Raw genomic sequence first — 17875 nt, 5'->3', positions numbered from 1 at the left:
CAGTAGTTTATAGATAGAGAATAATGCAAGCATCGGATACTGAAATATACTATAAGAACAATAGAACATAAGCATTGCCATACTGGGACAAACCAAAGGTCCATCAAGCTCAGTACTTCCTGTTACCAAAAGTGGCCAATCCAGATCACAAGCACCTGGCAAGTAACAGAAAATCAAACAGAACAACTTCAGTGTATGCTAGAGAATAGTGTAGTAAACGGATACTCAAAAAACCACAACTCTAGCAAATCAATTCTTCGCAAGTGTGATAGAATATTTCTCTGGAGAAAAAGCCTCCAGAGACCATCAGCCAGGGCTTTTTTTTTAAGGGGGTACTTGGTGGTACTGAGTACTGGCACCTTTTCCACTGTCTGCTAAACAAGACCCATGGTTCTCGTATTTTAATGAAAGAGCTCAGGTTCTACATACAAATTCTGCGTTGTCACGGATTCTATGACTGGTTCCAGGGGTCCTGGCTATTGTGGGCTGAGTCCCTCAATGATCACTCCACCCCTGAAGGGCGGCCTGGTATTTGAGTACCGGCGCCTTTTTTGCTAGACTAAAAGCACTGCCATCAGCAAACTTGCCAATGGTTTTAAGCACTATTACGTAATGGAAACTTTAAGCGTAATAAGTGCTAGATTTCTATCATTGGGCAAAAAACTCCAAAGAGAATTACTGATACGTTATCTCTCTTATAGTTTTAATGATTTTACTTCTTTGTCAAAATACTCGAAATAATCCTCTCAGCAACACAACTTTTAAAAGTGACAGGTAACACTTAACTTGTGGCAGATTTCACTTGGCTTGGTTTTGAGCACAGCACTATCTTTCAACCGTTCGGCGGGGGCCACTGTTTCGCCCCAGTAACAGGCTTCCTCAGGAACTAAGTGCTGAGTAGTGAAATGCTGAGGGTTTTGAGGGACAGCGTTTTGATTATTACAAAATGGCGTCTCCTGTAGGTGTGCTTGCGTTTTTATCACATTTATAGAGAGGACATACCCCCTCGGTCTTTTGTGGATCGGGACATTAAAAGTATGCAGATAGATTGCATTTTTCATTGCTCTAGCTAATGTCTACCTGCAGGAAAAGCAGGTGCAAGGGGCAGTTACGTACTGTGTATCTGTGACAAGTCTCAGAGTGAAAGGAAGCGGTGCAAGGCCTGCAGATGGAAAGCATGCATGGTCTTTGTCTCAGCACAGGCAGTTTAAAAGACCTCTCCAGTAGTGTAGGGGTGAATTTATAGCAATGCACAGGTGGAAATAGTATGCACGTGATTTTCTCTATGTAGCAAGTAAAATGGAGTGCAGTGTGCTTGGATGGAACACTCATTCTGCACCTGGACTAGCTTTCTACACACACTGTAACTTAGATCAGTTCCTTATCTCTTGCTAAACTATACAAAGAACGTGCTTTGAGTTTAGCTAAGTACCAAATTATCCCAACTGACTCTGTATCGTAAATCTTGTTCCCATCATATATCTGCTCTTGGTCCCTCAGCTATATAGTAACACAGTAACATGGAGAGGCATTGAGCCTGCAAATTGGTGGGAAAATGTGGGATACAAATGCTACAAATAAATAAGGGCGGCCATCTCTAATGACGGCCCCGTTAAGCGGCGGGCCCGACTGTATTATCGAAACAAGATGGCTGGCCATCTTTCGTTTCGATAATACGGTCGGGGCCGGCCAAATCTCAACATTTTGGCCGCCCTTAGAGATCGTCGGCGTTAGAGATGGCCGCCATTGGTTTTCGCCGATAATGGAAACTAATGGCGGCCATCTCAAACCCCGCCAAATCCAAGCCATTTGAAAAATTACAAGAGGACCTTACGAGACTGGGAGATTGGGCGTCTAAATGGCAGATGACATTTAATGTGAGCAAATGCAAAGTGATGCATGTGGGAAAGAGGAACCCGAATTATAGCTACGTCATGCAAGGTTCCACGTTAGGAGTCCCAGACCAAGAAAGGGATCTAGGTTACGTTGTTGATAATACGTTGAAACCTTCTGCTCAGTGTGCTGCTGTGGCTAAGAAAGCAAATAGAATGTTAGGTATTATTAGGAAAGGAATGGAAAACAAAAATGAGGATGTTATAATACCTTTGTATCGCTCCATGGTGCGACTGCACCTCGAATATTGTGTTCAATTCTGGTCACCGTATCTCAAAACAATATATAGTAGAATTAGAAAAGGTGCAGAGAAGGGCGACGAAAATGATAAAGGGGATGGGACAACTTCCCTATGAGGAAAGGCTAGAGCGGCTAGGGCTCTTCAGCTTGGAGAAAAGGCGGTTGAGAGGAGATATGATAGAGGTCTATAAAATAATGAGTGGAGTTGAACAGGTAGATGTGAAGCGTCTGCTTATGCTTTCCAAAAATACTAGGACTAGGGGGCATGCGATGAAGCTACAATGTAGTACATTTTAAACGAATCGGAGAAACCTTTTCTTCACTCAACGTGTAATTAAACTCCGGAATTTGTTGCCAGAGAATGCGGTAAAGGTGGTTAGCTTAGTGGAGTTTAAAAAAAGGTTTGGACGGCTTCCTAAAGGAAAAGTCCATAGACCCTTATTAAATGAAATTGGGGAAAATCCACTATTTCTGGGATAAGCAGTATAGAATGTTTTGTACTTTTTTGGGGATCTTGCCAGGTATTTGTGACCTGGATTGGCCACTGTTGGAAACAGGATGCTGGGCTTGATGGACCTTTGGTCTTTCCCAGTATGGCAATACTTACGTACTATGTACATAGTCGAATAGGGTTGCATCATAGATCAGGCAGGGTTACAGTTCCGGTGGGCTGGGTTATACGTTTCGGAAAGGTGTATCTAGAGGTAGGTGCCATTTAGGCATGTTGCAGTACCATTAATTGGCGGTTAGACACCTATACGCAGTACTTGCTATTCTATAAGGCAGCACCTAACTGTAGACATGGGTGGGCCTTGGGTGTGTCTCCCAGTTATGCACATACCTAACGATATTCAGCCTGCTATGGTCAACGTTTTTTTTTTTAAACACTGTCACCAGCTAGATTAGCCCCAGATATTCAGTACCAGGCTATGTTTTGGCACCGGCAGTGAATACTGGGGGCTAAAGGGACTAATTTAGCTGCTGCCCCCCAATGACCCCCATGGACTACTAGGTTCCATTTACTCAGACGTGGCAAGACCTGGACAACCGTTGTTACCATATTCCCTGGCGATGAGTTCCGGAGTAACTTTGCTCTAAGTGAAAACGCATTTTCTCCTCTTTGTTTTAAATGTACTGATGTGTGTCTTCATGGCATGTTCCTTTGTCTTTGTAGTTTTGGAAAGGGAGCTTTCTAAGGTTGCAGTATATACATTTCCATTTAACACCATGACAGCCCAGGGTTCAGGGGTCAGATACATAATTCAACTGCTACAGGTTTAGCAAAGTATAACCAGGGATTGCAATGTTTCTTTTTTTTTTATTTTTTAATTATATAAATGTAAGTTGTATTATTTTTTCTTTGCACAACTGCTTGACCAGTGCACTGATTTGAGAGGTTTTCAGGTCCCTCCTGTGAAATTTTAAGAATCAAAAGTAACTCATTAAATGGGAAGAAGCTGATAGCAGAGAGACCCCCCAATGATCCATTTTATTTACCCAAATCTTTGTTTAATTAAAGTAGATCACAAACCGGGGCATCTTCAAGCTGTCTGGAACAATATTTCAATAAAATTCAGAAATCTGAGGCAGTTATCACAAACAATGACAATCACAAGATCTGTGGTGGGTGAGCTGTACTGCCATCTGCCAGAACAGAAAGAACAGACAGATGAACAAATGTTTACACAAATTACAAAACCTGGCAAATTGGGTGATTTCAATGATCCCAGTATCAACTACCAGCGGCAGCCATGTTGGGCCAGCAGCAGTCCCAAAAGAGCGAGCGGTAAGCCCGCGTTGGGCTTACCGCAGCTCTGTAAAAGAATCCCATAATATAGTTATTTTATAAGCACCCCCACCTGTGATGTGTCCATGCATTTGGGGTCAATTTTGCTAAGTTCTAATGAATCTATTTCTAGAGAGATAGTTCCTTCCTGTTGTTGATTTTGAAGAATTTATAAAGTAGGGCTAGATTTTATTATGTTATTGAATTTTATGTTGGTGGTGTAGGTTGTATTTATTGATGTGATTTTGTGACCTGCCTAGAACTGCAGATGGCGCAGAATATACATTTGTATTTTAAAAAATGCCCCTTCCCATGAACATTCCCTTGCAAATACATGCTAAGCCATTTCAGCTTGTAATTATAGAATAGAAGTTCCATTTATGTACATAACTGTGTACATGCACACATGAATGGCATTTTACTTAAATGGCTGCTTGTGTGTGATTGTGGTGACTCTGGCTGTGATGAACTAGGGCCGATATCAGGCAGACTTATATGGTCTGTGTCTCAAATATGGCAATCTGGTTTAGGATGGGCTGGAAAGGGCTTAGACAGCAGCATTGGTGGCTGCAACATGAAGACAGTGCTGGACAGACTTTTATGGTCTTTGCCCTGCATATGAGAAGACAAATAGGCTGGAGTGGGCTTCAACGACAACTCTAGCAGTTGGAACATAAGAATAGGGCCGGACAGACTTCTATGGTCTATGTCCCAGAAACGCCAAAGAAAGACCACAATCAAGTGTATAATATCACGTTTGTTGTTAATTATGAATTGACAATGAGTGTGACTATTGGGCAGACTGGATGGACCCTTCAGGTTTTTATCTGCTGTCACTTACTATGTTACTATGTAGGTGACCCACTTTTAAATGAGGAGGTATGTTTCAAGGATACCAAGAGCTGTTTCATCTAAAGCTACCTGGGGAGATGTTCTAAATAATTATTGTTCCCAAAACCTCTCTTCCAGGCTATCAGAATGGTGCAGAGTCTGTACCAAAAACCCCACAGGTTCTCTCCCTCTTTGTGTCCTTTTCATTTTTCGTTTCTGAGGTGTTCAGCAGATATCACAGATTGACAGGAATATGACAGGAACCACAGTGAGAATTTTTCTGCAATGACCTCTGAAACTCGGCTAAGGCCACCAACCTCTCTTCACTTTGCTGAGATTTGACCATCAGCCTGATCCACCACAGCAGCTTGTGTTGAGCGTTAAGGGTCTACACTTCTATTCCAGAAGAAACAAGCAGAGAGATATGATAGAGACATTCATGTACCTCAAAGGTGTAAACAGAAGGCAATTATCGAAGTCAACTCCCGCAGATGAAATAGTGTTTTACCCACAGAAAAGAATTATTTAAAAATTGGCCAACACCCTATGTGTGTTTAATAGTAAGCTTCATACAAAAACTGTTGCACAGATATAAAGAACAAACTCAACCCGAAACTGTGCACAATAATTCTTCAATTCTTGTGGTCCAATCACAATGAATATGCAAAAACCTTTTCCTTTTGGGACTTTTGAAATATGATGAATTTTCTAGGAGGAAAAGACCTCAGAAGCCTAACGTGCTCAGTGCTGCAGCACAGACAGTTTTAAGCACGTCATAGGCAGCCTGCTCAATCATTGGTCAAAACCCTCCATTTGTTTTTCTTCTTTTTGCAATTAAAACATCACATAAAAATCCAACCTTCAAACACTTAACTTAGTGCAGTGTTCCCGACGGGGACCCGTTTCGCTCACCGGCTTTTTGGAGGGACAAAACTGCTTGTGTCTTGTGCTCGTACACGATCTGCCATCACTCTTACAGCATTTTTGTGGCGAGAGGTTTTTGACCAATGATTGTGCTGGGCCTACCAGAATCCCTAATGGTCCAGTGAAGGTTCCTTAGGGCAGGAATGATGCCAATTCATCCTGCCCATGGCAGCAGCTGCATCCAATATGATGTTTCAATCTTGTCAGGTGAAAGGTTGCAGCTGCCATATTGGATGCATCGCCCCTGCCCCACCGGACCACAAGGGAATCAGATGATGAAAGTTTTCATTATTTTTGGGTTTCGTTAGATCAGACATTTTTCTGCAGTAGCTCTAGGTGAGTTACATTCAAGTACAATAGGTATTTCTCTGTCCTTGAGGGTGTCACCAGTGGCGTAGCCAAGGGTGAGCCTGGGTGGGCCTAGGGGGATGTGGATGGCTGAGGGGAGGGAGAGGGCTCTGCTGCTGGTACAGGTGGGGAGGGGGCCTCCATATAGTCCTCATCTATGATGAGCACCCCCTCCTCCGAGCCCGATGACTCCTCCTGCGCATCCTCCTCCTCTTGGCTTTCCTCCTCCTCCTGCTCCTCCTCCTCCTGCTCCTCCTCCTCCTCATGCCTTTCCACCTCCTCCTGCTCCTGCTCCTCCTCCTCCTCCTGGAGGTGGTGGCCCTCCTCATCTTGGCGCTCGGCTTCCTGCTGGTGGAGCCCTGTGTATGTAAAAGGAGTGTGATTGAGATCAGCGCATACAACATGGCTTGCATAGTGCAGTAGCTGGGTGGCGTGAGGCAGGGGATGGGGCAGGGTGTGGTAAGGCGTAGCCTATGCCCATGGGGAATGAGCTGCATCAGATGACATGACACAGAACCCTGGACCCTCCTCTGACACACACCACACAGGACATGTTGCCATACCAAATTCATTGCTGACCAGCATGTTTGCATTGTGAGATGCAACGAGGGGTTGATGGGCAGTTGTTGTAGGATTTATTGGGGGGGTGGGCAGTGGGAAGGGTGTTGAGCACAAATCTTTTATGTGAGTTAGGCCATGTCATGCAGTAAAAGTAGGGCTTCAGGCAGGTGTACCAGGACACACTAATCAGCCACCACAGAAAGGGTGGTCCCGGTGGACTCCAAAGCGTTTGTAAGATATAAGTTTGTAGAGCAGGGATCAGGGGGGGATGGTCCTTTTTGTCCTCTGCACACATTCATTTGCTATTCAAATACCAGAGAGAGAGGGTCTACAGTGTTGGGGGGGGGGGACCACCTCCATTGGTACTGAATCATAGGAGCCACCTTTTTAACATTTTGGGGGGTGGAACCCCCAGTGGAGATGACCCCTCCCTCCATACATACAAGGCATTTATTTTATATTGGGGGTGGGGTGGTCAAGCACCCACAGCAGCCACCGAGTTGGTTCCTATGCAGATGATGCCAGAGAGGTGGGCATGAGGCCAGACAGTACCGTTTGTATACATTATAATGTATGCTTGTTAAACTACTTTATATGTGTTATCATGACCATGTTATAAAGTATGGTATAGGTTTCATTGGTCTCATGTTTCCACTATTCGGATGCGTTGTAAGCCACATAGAGGCTGCAAAGAGGGGTTGGAAAATGTGGCCTTCACATAACTAACGAAATTGTCACATAACACTAATATAATAGTCACATAACTAACGAAATACATTCTTGTAGGGATATGGGAATGGTCGTCGTTTCAATAACATACAATTTATTAGTGATTGTGCATGTTCCTATATTACTCATGATCCTTGCATGGACACTCCAGTTACTGCTGGTAACATTGATGACGGAGCTGTTATATGTGTAGGTACAGGAGGGGAGGGGGGTTGGCCCATAACCTTACCTTTCTAGCCTGTCCCGGATGCGGGACCAGGCTCGCATGGCCTGGAGCCTGGGGGGCAGGTGATGGTGCTGCACAAACAGCCTGTGCTGGTGCCTTAGGCACAGCCACACCAGCAGCAGGCTCTCCTCCTGTCCGAAGTTGGGTTCTCTTCGTTGTGCCATTTTTCCACGTGTTGGAAAAGAAGTGCCTTATATAGACGACCTTGCGTGAGGGACGTCGTTTCATGCACAGCTCCATATATGGATGACCATTCCATATATGGCCCCTATCAGCACGTGGACGCCCTCGTAAGCATAGACGTCTTTGACGTGCACATGCCTGCAAGTGTGTGGAACGTGCCTTATATAGATGAGTATGACGCACCCCACCCGACCCTTTTCACATATACACAATATGCATATAGCTGCATGTTCAGTAGGTGTACAGTGCATGCAGATCCGGACATGCAGATGGGCACATATGATGAAAGTATGGGTGGAGCAGCATGATATGTCTGTAGTTGACACATATACGCGTTCCTCATATTTTCCCGTACCTGGATGGCCTGAACAGCATATATTGTACTTGCGATACACCTATGTACATTATTTTACACACCACATGATTTGGTCATTTGCACCTGCAATAATCGACCGTGTTAGGGTGCCCAATTTAGTCACGCTTATGCGCTCGTCATTTGATTGTTTTCTTACAGGGATAATCGATTATCGAAAAACGCCCACACGATTTTCCCATTATACATGTCTATTTTTGGGCGTTTTCGTAAGAACGTCCTAATTCGTACTTGGACGATCTTTCGATTATGCCCCTCTATGCATCATAACCATAAGTTCAAATTGAGGTCTAAAAGACATCGGCAACCAGTGCTAATGAACATAATGGGGAATCCAACAAGGAAGATGGTATATTTTCATCTGAAAAATTACTATTACAGTTTAGAGAGACACAGTGCATGTTGCACAACAATGGATTTACAGATCTGGTGCTTTTTAAAATTTCTTTGACATGTACCATTTAAATCTCTATTTTTTCAAGCCTTTTGGGGTAAATAGAGTTCAATTGACTAGAGGATAAATATTCATTAATGTCTGAGAAAGAAATGGACTTATCTTGAGCATCCAAGGTTCATAAGAAGTTAATAAAACTTTTGCAAAAGCTATAAGATTTTCAAATCAAGTATCTTTCATTTTATGAATATTTTGTAGCTCAACTTAGTTTATGTAACTTAAGTACTAAGACAGCAATGTTTCCTTTTTCATAATATAACAGTCTTGATCTTTCTCAACTGAAAACTGGTTTCATCAGTCAAGAGCTTTTGCAAAGTTCCCCCAGCAGAGCAAAAATTTTTTTTACGAGAGTGAGTGCTCTTATGAAGACTTAGGAGCCCTTTTCCAATGGCGCGGTAGGCTCTACGTGCATGCGGCATGTACCAAAATGAGACTACCACCAGGCTAGTGCGCCCCATGGTGGTAATTTCAGATTTGGCACACGCCCACACCACTGGGACAAATGATTTTTTAAATTTCCTACCACATGTGGCGTTTCCGGCATTAATTGGCAGTTGGCACATGCCAACTGGTCACCGCATGTGTAGTGCATTAGCCCTTAGCACTAGATCAATGGGTGGCGTTAAGGGCTCAGGTCGTAAATAGGCACACGCTGGTTTCAGTTTTACCGCAGGCCCTTTTCCCGGCCCATTGAAAAAAAAGCCCTTTTTCCCAGACGCAGTAAGAACTGGCTTGGCGCATGCCAAAAACACGCACCTACACTACCGCAGGCCACGCTTTGCTTCGGCTTAGTAAAATTATTATTTATTATTTATTACACTTGTACCCCGCGCTTTCCCACATACAGCAGGTTCAATGCGGCTTACATGGTAAAGAAAAAAAACCCATTGCAAAGTCCTGTAAGGAGAATGTTACAAACTACAATAACATAATAATAATAAGGTTTGAAGAATATATGGGTTGGATATGGGAAGGTAAACAAGGATAGATAGGCAAATGGAGAGGAGATTGGGAGGGGGATGGAATAGGAAGATGGGGAAGAAACGATTAGAGGGTATTAGGAGATAAGGTTAGAGGGTATTAGGAGATAAGGTTAGAGGTATAATCGGTGTCAGAGGCAGTGTCATTGTCAGAGCAGGAGTTATATAAGTGGGCTGATAGGATTAAGTAGGGTCGTCAGGGTAAGCTTGCTTGATGAGATGTGTCTTCAACATTTTCCTAAAGGGTACACAATCAATAATTGTTCGGATGGATCTTGGTAGAGCATTCCAAAGCTGGCTGCCCAAGAAGGAGAAATTGGATGCATATTAGGTTTTGTATTTAATTCCTTTGCAGTTAGGAAGGTCAATCAAGTCATTCGTGTAGCTAGGGGATTCTCTGTAAATGACCCCTTAATTTGATGTCAAGCTTGAATTGTCGATTAGACGTTGAGCCCCTTTTCCATTATTTCTGCATCCAAAAGACCTGATGATTGACATTATTTCTTGGTGGTAGAGTTATATAAGGAGGCCGAGGGATCAAAACCTCCCCATATTCATTCCTCCTTCATTTCCTGTTCTGTTCATGTAAAGGACTATTGTTAGTTGTATCCCTCAGTTGTCTATCTTTTAATGCATTTACTTTGTCTCACTGCTAAGCCTGCTTGTTTCTGACCTTTTAACTTATCTTTTCATTTAAGCCATGGGCAAATAATTTTATCTTTGCAGTCATACTCATCATGCTCGAACTTGTCATATTTCTTTGTTTAAGTTTTTTTTTTTAAAAACCTTCCAACTTCTTATTATAATCATCAAACAATACAGCATGTGTCTTTATCTTTCAAAAAATATAGTTCATTATCCAACTTTTCATTTGCCTCATTAGCCTTTAAACTAGCTGCTTGTACAATATGATCAAGGGATCTTGATCTCACGTTAATAACATAATCTTATCTTAATAACATAATATCAAGGGATCCAAGTCTGTCAATGAGGCTGTCTCTAACTATAATACTATTCTCTCCTCTGTTCTGGATACTCTCGCTCCTCCCATTCCCCGTTCTGTAAAACGTACCAAACCCCAGCCTTGGTTGATTCTAGGTCACTCTAGAATCCGCTACCTACGTTCCTGCGCCCGCTCTGGCGAACGCCTTTGGCTGAAATCCCGTGCCCATGCTGACTTCATACATTTCAAATTCTTTCTGACCTCCTTCCAGTCTGCTCTTTTACTTGCCAAACAGGACTATTACATCCAGTTGACAAATTTTCTTGGCTCAAACCCTCGACGTCTCTTTTCCACACTGAACTCTCTCCTCAAAGTGCCTTCACCTCCATCTCCCCTTTCACTTTCCCCCCAGACTCTGGCTGAGTACTTTTATGATAAGGTTCACAAGATTAAACATGATTTCTCAACCAGTTCACCTCCATCGCTCCTTCCGTTAGTCCATTCTCTCAACCCTCCAACCCCTGCCTCCTTTTCTTCCTTTTCTGAAATCACTGAAGAGGAAACTACACATCTTCTTTCCTCCTCAAAACTACCTACCTGTTCCTCTGATCCTATTCCCACCCATCTACTTAACACTATCTCTTCTACTGTCATCCTTTTTATCTCTCATATCCTCAATCTTTCACTTTCCACTGCGACTGTTCCTGATGCCTTCAAACATGCCGTAGTCACACCACTCCTTAAAAAACCTTCATTGGACCGTACCTGTCCTTCCAACTAACGCCCCATCTCTCTCCTCCCTTTCCTATCCAAGATACTTGAACGTGCTGTTCACCGCCATTGCCTTGACTTTCTTTCATCTCAAGCTGCTCTTGATCCACTTCAATCTGGCTTTCGCCCCCTTCATTCAACTGAAACAGCGCTTGCTAAAGTCTCCAATGATCTGTTCCCGGCCAGATCCAAAGGTCTCTATTCTATCCTCATCCTTCTCGATCTATCTGCTGCTTTTGACACTGTTGATCACAGCCTACTCCTTGATATGCTGTCCTCACTTGGATTTCAGGGCTCTGTTCTTTCCTGATTTTCTTCTTATCTCTCCCAGCGTACCTTTAGTGTATACTCTAGTGGATCCTCCTCTACTTCTATCCCACTGTCAGTTGGTGTACCTCAGGGATCTGTCCTGGGACCTCTTCTTTTCTCCATCTATACTTCCCTTGGTACTCTGATCTCATCCCATGGTTTTCAGTATCATCTTTACACTGATGACTCCCAGATCTACCTCTCCACACTAGAAATCTCAGCCGAAATCCAGGTCAAAGTATCAGCCTGCCTGTCTGACATTGCTGCCTGGATGTCTCAGCGCCATCTGAAACTAAACATGACCAAGACTGAGCTTCTTATCTTTCCCCCTAAACCAACCTCTCCTCCTCCCCCATTCTCTATTTCTGTGGATAACACTCTCATCCTTCCTGTCTCATCAGCTCGTAACCTTGGGATCATCTTCGACTCCTCCCTTTCCTTCTCTGTACATATTCAGCAGACTGCTAAAAACCTGTTGTTTCTTTCTGTATAATATCAGCAAAATTCGCCCTTTTCTTTCTGAGCACACTACCAGAACCCTCATCCATACTCTTTTCACCTCTCGCTTGGACTATTGCAACTTGCTTCTCATAGGTCTCCCACTTAGCCATCTCTCTCCTCTTCAATCTGTTCAAAATTCTGCTGCACCAGTGTTGTTATGCTCATATTAGCCCTCTCCTCAAGTCACTTCACTGGCTTCCTATCCGTTTCCGCATACAGTTCAAACTCCTCTTATTGACCTATAAGTGCATTCACTCTGCAGCTCCTCAGTACCTCTCCATTCTCCTCTCTCCCTACATTCCTCCACGGGAACTCTGTTCACTGAGTAAATCTCTCTTATCTGCACCCTTCTCCTCCACCGTTAATTCCAGACTCCGTTCCTTTTATCTTACTGCACCATATGCCTGGAATAGACTTCCTGAGCCGGTACGTCAAGCTCCTTCTCTGGCCATCTTCAAATCTAAGCTAAAAGCCTACCTTTTTGATGCTGCTTTTAACTCCTAACCCTTATTCACTTGTTCAGAACCCTTATTTTATCATCCTCACTTTAATATTCCCTTATCTCTTGTTTGTTCTGTTTGTCTGTCCTAATTAGATTGTAAGCTCTGTCGAGCAGGGACTGTCTCTTCATGTTCAAGTGTACAGCACTGCATACGTCTAGTAGCACTATAGAAATGATAAGTAGTAGTAGTAGTCTTTGGGATTCAGGAATCTTGCTGCTCTTTCGGATTCCGCACAGAATGTTGCTACAGTGGGATTCCAGAATCTTGCTACTCTTTGTCCTTATCCCTTATATGTCCTGTTTGTTTGTCCTAATTAGATTGTAAGCTCTGTGGAGCAGGGACTGTCTTTTCATGTTCAAGTGTACAGCGCTGCATACGTCTAGTAGCACTATAGAAATGATGAGTAGTAGTAGTAGGATCCTTTTACTAAGGTATGCTGAAAAATGGCCTGCGGTAGTGTAGGTGCGTGTTTTGGGCGTGTGCAGAATCATTTCTCAGCACACCTGGAAAAAATGCCTTTTAAAATTTTTTGCCGAAAATGGAGCAAGGCAAAATGAAAATTGCTGCGTGTCCATTCTGGGTCTCAGACCTTATCGCCAGCCATTGGACGTGTGCCAAGAATGAAATTACCACAAGAGCCACATGGTAGCCTGGCGTTAACTCCATTTGGCACTCGTTGGGTGCATGTAGATGTTTACGCGGCTTAGTAAAAGAGCCCCCAAGGGAACAAGTATTTGAATTTGCTTCCCATAAGCACAGCCACGCTGGGAAAAGACCAAAGGTCCATCAAGCCCAGCACTCCGTCTCCGACAGCGGCCAATCCAGGCCCCAAGAACCTGGCAAAACCCCAAAATTTAATAACGATCAATGGACTTTTCCTTCAGGAATCTGTCCAGACCCCCTTTAAACTCAGCAAGGCCAGCTGCCGTCACTACCTTCTCTGGCAATGAGTTCCAGAGTCTAACTACACGCTGAGTAAAGAAAAATGTTCTCCGATTTGTTTTAAACCTACCACATTCTAATTTCATCTTGTGTCCCCTGGTTCTAATATTGTTAGAAAGCGTAAACAAACGCTTCACATCTGTCCGCTCTACCCCACTCATTATTTTGTACACCTCTATCATATCACCCCTCAGCCGCCTTTTCTCCAGACTAAAGAGTCCTAGCCGTCTTAACCTCTCCTCATAGGGTAGTCGTCCCATCCAGTGCATTCTTTCTAGCAAAAAAGGTGCCGGTACTGAAATGCCAGATCACCCTTCAGGGGTAGGGTGATCACTGAGGAACCCACCCCACAATAGCCAGGCCCTCTGCAACCAGTCACAGAATCTATGACAAGGCAGATTTAGTGTGTAGAGCCTGAGCTCTATCATTAAAACTTGTGGACCATGGGTCAGTTTTAGCAGGCAATGGAAAAGGTGCCAGTACTCAATACCCCCAAGTACCCCCTCAAAAAAAGCCCTGGTCCCATCCCTTTTACCATTTTTGTCGCCCTTCTCTGCACCTTCTCCAATTCCTTTATATTTTTTTTGAGATGAGGCGGCCAGAACTGAACACAATACTCCAGGTGCGGTCGCACCATGGAGCGATATAACGGCATTATAACATCCTCATGCTTGTTTTCCATCCCTTTTCTAATAATACTCAACATTCTGTTCGCCTTCTTAGCCACCACAGCACATTGAGCTGAAGATTTCAACGTCCTATCCACGATGACTCCCAGATCCCTTTCTTGGTCCGTAACTCCTAAAGCAGAACCTTGCATGACATAGCTGTAATTCGGGGTCCTCCTTCCCACATGCATCACTTTGCACTTGTCAACGTTGAACTTCATCTGCCATTTGGACGCCCAATCCCCCAGTCTCACGAGGGAGTTTTCTTTATATCTTTAATGCAAATCTAAGTTAGCCATCTAAATAAACTGAGAGTCAAACAAATAGTAAATAGATTACATCCCTGCAAATGTTCTCCAGGACCCAGAAAAAGGCTCAATGAATGTTCCTAGATCCCATATGCCTTGCTACAGCCAAGATAACCGGATGACTTTGTTTTTTGTCTATAAGTAAATATTTACTATTCCAGAAAGGATGGAAAAAGTAGAAAACCAGGATATATTTAATTTGTTATCCAAATGTATAAGCACATTATGAACTAGATTCTAAATATCACGCCTACAAATTTGGCGCCAAAATGAAATTTGCTTAAGCATATTCTATAAAGTATGCCTTTAATTTAGGCGTATACAGAAACCCAAACTAACTCTATGAACCCTACTAGCCATCACATACCCAGGAGACAACGACAATGACCTTGGCTAGCTTTCCAACCAAAATTCCATTTGCTTATCCTGTACCCATCCCCCTCCTGCCTCTTCTACCCTTGCTTTCACCTCTCCTACTCCTTCACCCCTGGTCCTTCTCTACCTACCTATCACTTTTGTTATTCTGTTATATTTAACTTTTAGTTTCTTATTACTATGTAAGCCGCATTGAACCTGCTTTGAGTGGGAAAGTGCGGGGTACAAATGTAATAATAAATAAATAAATAAATAAATATCTTCAGCAAACATTTTTGGTTCTTTACTTATTCATAACCCCCTAGGGATATATTAAAACCTACAATAATCTAATAGAGTTGAGGCATGTAACTCTGTTCTAACATCTCTATATAATAATTGGTCAGTCTGCCTCCCTGGCTGGGTTTGTAACCATATGCAAATGAGCGTACGTCAGCTCCCCTCCAGTGCTCCCTTCCCTCTCAGTGTCTTGCCCTCGCGGAACGACGGAATGACATCAGAGGAGGGCGGGACACTGAGAGGGAAGGAAAGGGAAGGCTGCCGCTTTCACTCCCGCTGCTGTGACCTGAGGTACAATGAATGTTTTAAAGGCAGGGCGGCAGGAAGGACACGAGGGCTGTTGTGGGAGACGAGGGCGGGAAAGTGAGGGCTGAGGTTGAAGCTACTTGTTTCTGACCTTTTAATTTATCTTTTCCTTTAAGCCATGGGTAAATAATTTTAACCTTATAGGCACACTCATCAAGCTTGAACTTATCACATTTCATTTGTTTAAGTTCATTTTTAAAAGCTTCTAGCTGCTTCTTATATAAACATCAAACATGGGTCTTTATCTTTCAAAAAAGATAGTTTATTATCCAGCTTTTCATTTTGCCTCATTAGTCATAAAATCAATATCTTCAGCAAACATTTTCGGTTCTTTATTAATTCTTACCCTCCCCCCCCAGGGATACGTTAAAAATCTACAATAATCTAACAGAGTTGAAGCATTAGCTCTGTTCTAAATAACCTTTTACAATATTTAATCATTTCCTCCCAATGTGATATATAATCAATCATCAACCATTTCCACTTCAGTATATTTAAAGAGAACTTCGTTAGGAAGCCATTTCTGTAGCAAATTGTCTTCAAATCTCAGTACATCTTTCTACGGAGAAAAAGACACCGGGGTCCTTTTACTAAGGTGCGCTGAAAAACGACCTGCGTTAGTGTAGATGCGGGTTTTGGGCGCTGGCAGAATCATTTTTCAGTGCACCTGTAAAAAAAAAAAAAGGCCCTTTTTAAATTTTGCCGAAAATGGACGTGCGGCAAAATGAAAATTGCTGTGCGTCCATTTTGGGTCTGAGACCTTACTGCCAGCCATTGACCTGGCGGTAAAGTCTCGTACGGTAACTGGGCAGTAATGACCTATGTGTGCCAAATGCTACTTGGTACGCATCTGATATTTGTGGCAAAAAATAAAAATTATTTTTCGGCCTCTCGTATTGGACGCTTGGCAAAAATGAAATTACCGTAAGAGCCACATGGTAGCCGTGCAGTAACTCCATTTTGGCACAGGTTGGGCGTGCGTAGACACTTAACGTGGCTTAGTACAAGGGCCCCCGTTGTTCCTCAGCAATCCAGAAGGCAAATCCAGAAGAGGAAACAGTAGTTTGCAAGTAATACCAAGCAGCCCACAAAAGCAGAACACACATCTTCTGATATCAGAAAGTTTTTATTCCAACCACTTTAAAACATATGATTCCCTTATGTGGCCACGTTTTGCCATCCTAAAAGCTGCATCAGGGCTAAAACTGTATATTCAAAACATATAAAATTAAAAATCATAACAATCTTAAACATTATTGAAAAGATAAAAAACATAAATATGTACTCAACATGCATATCTATATATTCAATTATATAACCATTAATAACAAGGATGTTTAAACATATATAGGTTATAAATATTTAAAGCATGTTAATATACAAATAATTAACATAAATAAGTCAATCACACTCACACGTCAGCACTACAATCGGCCACAGATACCTTTGTGAATAATTTGCATGCTCAGTCCACTATAAATATTCCTGCTATTGGGACTCCGTCTACCCAGAGGTGGTTGAGTGACCCTCATGCAGCCGCCTCTGGGCCAAGGGCTCACAAAAGTCACAGTCATAGCTCGCGACTGCAAACACAGCCTACACAGGGGTGGAGCATGGGTGGGGCTCCCAGTTACACATATAATGTAAAGACTATTGTATGTTACACACACCATTGTTTACTAAGCCACGTTATAGGCACGTTAACCATGTATGCATTAACTGTGTACACACCTACAATATCCTTATAGGCACCTACACGGTTAGCATGCGCGCTAATTGTAGGTGCGTTAAAAATGCTAATGTGCTTTAGTAAACAGGGCCCTTAGATGCTAGCAGTTACTTCAGCTCTGTGTCAGGCGTAACTGCTGGGTGTAAGTGTTAAGCATACAAAGGGCAGTTTACACTTGTATTCTAGAACTTTACTTTATTTCTTATTAGTCACCAATATCCTCATAACGAGATCAGTGTGCCTTAGATCAAGAAACAAAGCAATTCCTATATAATAATTCTCACCTCCAACATTCTGAGGCTGCCTGGAACCGTGGATCCCTTGGAGGTGGTCTGGAGTTGGAGTAGATAATAGTGACGTCACACAACCCACACCAGATTGGCCAGTAGAAGGGAGAGGGGCGGAGCCACGATACAGGGAGCAGCGAATCAGAACAACATGGGGAATGCACAGCAGCAGGAACAGAAGCCTCTCTCACACAGTTACTCTCACACACACACTCTCTCAAACATACACACTCAGAGGAAAACCTTGCTAGCGCCAGTTTCCTTTCAAACAGAAACGGGCCTTTTTTACTAGCTTTTCATAATTGCAAGATTGCAGCCAAGAAGAGAAAGAGCTTAGGGCCTCTTCTACTAAGGCACGCTAGCAATTTTAACCTCCTCTTTGCCCCTGGTTTCCTTTGGCCAGCAGACCTGCAACACTGGACCCTT

The 17875-nt window shown here is 43.1% G+C and overlaps 1 protein-coding gene across 1 annotated transcript in view; it reads right to left on the bottom strand.

Moving 5' to 3' along the window:
* The window catches only part of LOC115482423, a 62040-nt gene that overhangs the window by 19054 nt on the left and 25111 nt on the right, over nucleotides 1-17875 (bottom strand). The window lies entirely within an intron of this gene.

Source organism: Microcaecilia unicolor, chromosome 13 (genome assembly GCF_901765095.1).
Source record: "Microcaecilia unicolor chromosome 13, aMicUni1.1, whole genome shotgun sequence".
NCBI classification, from domain to species: domain Eukaryota; kingdom Metazoa; phylum Chordata; class Amphibia; order Gymnophiona; family Siphonopidae; genus Microcaecilia; species Microcaecilia unicolor.
The sequence above is the reverse complement of the archived record's forward strand: the minus strand, read 5'-3'. Positions and strand labels throughout refer to the sequence as shown.